Here is a 4,513-nt window from a genome sequence, read left to right as displayed (position 1 = left end):
AAATGAAATTTAAAAAACATGTACAAAATATAAGGTCAAGTTTTTTATTATTAAATGTAATAGACATACTTTACCATATTGCAGGAAGGTTTCTAAATGCTTATTCCTAATTTTGGTACTTATCTCTTTGTGGGCCAAGCATTAATTCGCAGTCTACACTTGCAGTAACAATGATCTAAACTTCTTTTTTTCCCCTTTCTGCTACTTCTGGAAACCTTCTATTAGGTCATATTATCGCAGAAAGTCATGTCCTTGTACACCTGTATGCGATGGTTCTTCAGTTGTCTCTGGGCTAGCAGCATCAGGGTCACAGGGGAACTTGTTAGAAATGCAGATTCTTGGGGCCCTCCCCAGAGCTACTGAATCAGAAACTGGGGGCAGACAGGGCTTGCAATTTGTGTTTTAATAGGCCCTACAGGTGGTTCTGATGCATGCTAAAGTTTGGGAAACACTGAGCGAGGGTAGCCCAAATGTCATTTAAACCAGGACACTTTTTAGAGTGAACTGGAGCATTGTTAATAATGATGATGCTAGGTAGACTGAGGCTTGAGGCCGTCTTGAGCAAATGAGGACTAATGGTCAATCCACTTTTACTTTTTTACCCCATTCTTTTTCTTTTATAATGAGGGAGGTTTCTGATGTATATTCATTCCAGTGTTCCCAAACTTTTGAGACAGGGTCAGTCACTTTCCCTTTATGATTTCTCTTAGTACGTGGTACGCACTTCTGCTATTGCGTGTATATGCCTTACAGTATAATTATCCCATTGTGTTGTTATTGTCTTCCTCTGTATCTTATCTGTATTGCTTTCTCATTAGGCCATCTTAGCACTCATTTTTTGGTCACTTTTACTATTTTTTTAATTACAAAATTAATACATGCTGTTTAAATAAAATTCAAACAGCACTGAAATCTGTAAAGTAAAAAGTCTAATTTTTAAATCTCTCCATCCTTCTACTTCCTAGAAGTAATCACTGTGACTAAATTGACTATCTTTCTAAATCTTCTTCTAGAAACCTATGCACACACTTTTTTCTTACAAAAATGTAAAAACGATGCACATATTCTGAAACTCGTTTTCCCCATTCCGTTGTGTATATTGGATAACTTCCCTGTGTTAACACAAAGGGTTGGATTGTTAAAGCATACTCACATGAATGTGAAATATTACCCACCTCCAGCCTTACTTGTGCTTCAGAGGCTACAGGCAGGAGGCAGACACAGAGGAGCATTCCTCCTGGGAGGAGCCCCCAGCTAACAGGCACAGGTTCCACAGAATGTCACTTTCTTCTACATTAGGACATGTTATCAACATGCTTGAAATACTTGTCTATGGATTGGTATGAAATCATATGACAGACTTCTACTGCAGTTCTTAATTTGTTTACAGAAGTAAAATTCAACCTCAGGACACATTTTTTTGTTTTGGATTAACAGACAAAGTCTGAGTAATATATACAGGAACATTTTTCCTAAAGGAAGCCTTTTCTGTCTTGCGGATCTCTGGTTCTGTACCCCATTAGTTACGCAAATAGGAAATGTCCGTGATTATCTCCTGTTTTCCAGCCAGCCGTGCCCCATAAATCCTTAAATTCTCAGATTATTTACAAAAAACAATTAAGATAGACCAGATATATCCTGACATTTCAAAATCAGAGACAAATAAGAGACTCTGTCTTATCTATTAAAATCCTTTAGTGCGTTTGCAAGGAGGCCTGCTTTCATGCAGAGAATCCCTTAAGCTGTAGGAGTGAGCCACAGGCTTACTGTTAACTGTCCCCCTCATTCCCTTTTCAGTACATTCAGACCTGCTTTATTATTTTAAGGATTGATTGGATTTTTTTTTTTTTTTGAAACAGTCTCCCTCTGCTGCCAGGGCTGGAGCGCAGTGGTGGGAGTCATCACATAGCTCACTGCAACCTCAAACTGCTGGGCTCAAGCGATCCTCCTGCCTCAGCCTCCCGAGTGGCTGGGACTACAGGTGCACACCACCACATCTGGCTCATTTTTCTTATTTTTTGTAGAGACAGGGTCTTGCTACATTGCTCAGGCTGGTCTTGAACTCCTGGGCTCAAGCTATCCTCCCACCTCAGCCTCCCAAAATGTGAGGATTATAGGTGTGAGCCACTGCATCTGGCTGGATTGCTTTTGATAATTTAATTTTTCCAGGAGTTTTGCTATTAAACATGCAGTAACTGCCCTTGCACACCAGCTTTGTGCCCTTTTGCAAGTATTTCTTTAGGAGAGACTCAGAAGTAGAAATTCTGGGTAAAAGAGAATGCAAATTTAACATTGATACATTGATAGATACTGCTAAGTTGTCCTCCTGAAAGATTGTGCAAATTTATACTCCCACCTATTTTTTCATGACATCTGGAATATAGGCTATTATTAATCTCCAATAAATTAATAAATGTCAGATTGACATTTGATAGTAAAAAATGGCATCTTATTGTTTTAGCTTGTGTTCTTTGAGTAAGAGAGGTTGATGTATTAATCACAACCAAGCTGCTCTTGCAATCCTTTTGGGCTATATGCTGCTATATGAGAGGACAGTACCTTTGTGACTGCCCTTCTGTTATTCACAGTTACCTGTCACTGGGTGGTTGTAAAGGTTGTACAGTTGAGATGCTGAGCATATCCGTGTTTCTGGGATGCTCTATTCAGCACTTCTTTTGGTAGTTCCCATTGAATTCAGTGAACATTTGGATGGACTACTTGGACCTTTTATCAATGCAATGACATCCCTTGTTGGTTTTTAATGTGCTTTCATGCCTAATGATCTTGAATTAGAAGATAAAGATCTCATTCACTGTATGCAGGTTGATGTGAAAAAGTTTTGATTATATAATACATTTCTTTGATGGTTCATTACAATAGTGTATCATTAGTAAGAATGCCCACTGTAAAAGTATCATTTTGGTCATAGCAAAGTATTTTGTTGGCCTTTTGTATTTCAATTACATTACATTTTAGGCGAATTTGAGCAAATTCCTGGAATTAAAAAACATTATCCATACAGAATGCCATATTGAATCATTTCCTTCTGGAGATGCAGATGACTAGTAAGAGTGGGATCATTTGCGCAGTTTGGGAATTTTTCTAATCTCCTCTAAAATCTTTTTGATCCCTTAATTTGGATGTTCTTTTTCAGGTCAGGATCCTTTTTAAAATTTTATTTTATTAAAGTATAATTTACATACAATAAAATATACTCATTTAAAACATATAGTTCAGCGCATTTTGATATATGTATACATCTGTGTAAACAGTACCCCTTTCAAAACTGAACATTTCCATCACTCCAGCAAGCTCCCTTGAACCCCTTCCCAGTGTAGGAAAATATCTTCACCTTCTGCTCCTCTAAGTTCTTGCCTGGGGCCCCGTAATAAAAGATAGATTAACAAAAGCAAAACACATGCATTTATTTAATATAAGTTTTATGTGACACAGGAGCCTTCATAAGGAAATGAAGACCCAAAGAAACAGTTAAACCTGAGCGTTTTATACTAGGTTTGATGAAGAGTAGAGAGTTGTGGAAAAATGTGATAGGACAAAAGGGATGTGAGCTAAGAGTAATGACTGGGGGAAACTTGGAAAGGCCTGTTTGTTCAGATTTCCTGTTGGTGCCCCTCTGTCTTTGGAAATAAAGATGCTCCTATCCTTTGGGTATTGGGGGGGCACTTTTCAGATGAAGATCTTATGATCTGCTTTAGGGGAAGTCATTCCTGCATCTGCTGTTTCTCAGATTCCTTCAGCTAAAAATATTCAACAAGCCAAGGTGCCCTATTTTGGGGTAGCATGATCTGAACCCTGTTATCAGTCAACTCCCTTCCAACCTGCCCCAGGTGAATGAATCTATAATTGTGGATTAGTTTTGTCACTTCTTAAACTTTGTATGAATGGAATCATACAGTTTATATCATTTTATTGGGTCAGGTTTCTTTTTCTCAACATACCGTTTTTGAGATTTATCCTTGTTTTGTGTATCAGTAATTTTTTCTTTTATTTTTGAATATTATATTTGTGAACCATTATTTGTTTATTCATCTATTATTAGATATTTGAGTTTTTCTAGTTTGGGGCTTTTATAAATAAAAACTCTATGAGCTTTCCTTTATAGGGTTTTTTGTGAGCATATATTTTCATTTTTCTTGGGTAAGTATCAGTGAAAATGCTGGGTCATATAGTAAGTATATTTTTAACTTTATAAGAAATTGCTAAACAATTTTCCAAAGTGGTTGTGCCATTTTACATTCCTACTAGCAATGTATGATAGTTCCAGTTGCTTCATAGCCTTGTCAATACTTAGTATTGTCTGTTTTGTTTTTTAATTTTAGTCATCTTAGTGGGTGTGTAGGGGCATTGCATTGTGGCTTTAATTTGAATTTCATGGAGTGGAGTCTTTTGATGAAGAATGTCCATGAGGTTTTCTTTAGTTTTTCTATAGGACTATAGACATGTATACACTACTGGAAATTGGGTTTTGTGTTTTTTTAATTTAATAGAATTC

The sequence above is a fragment of the Propithecus coquereli genome, unplaced genomic scaffold, assembly GCF_000956105.1.
Source record: "Propithecus coquereli isolate 6110/MARCELLA unplaced genomic scaffold, Pcoq_1.0 Scaffold14, whole genome shotgun sequence".
Classification (NCBI taxonomy): Eukaryota; Metazoa; Chordata; class Mammalia; order Primates; family Indriidae; genus Propithecus; species Propithecus coquereli.
Note: the sequence above shows the minus strand (reverse complement) of the source record.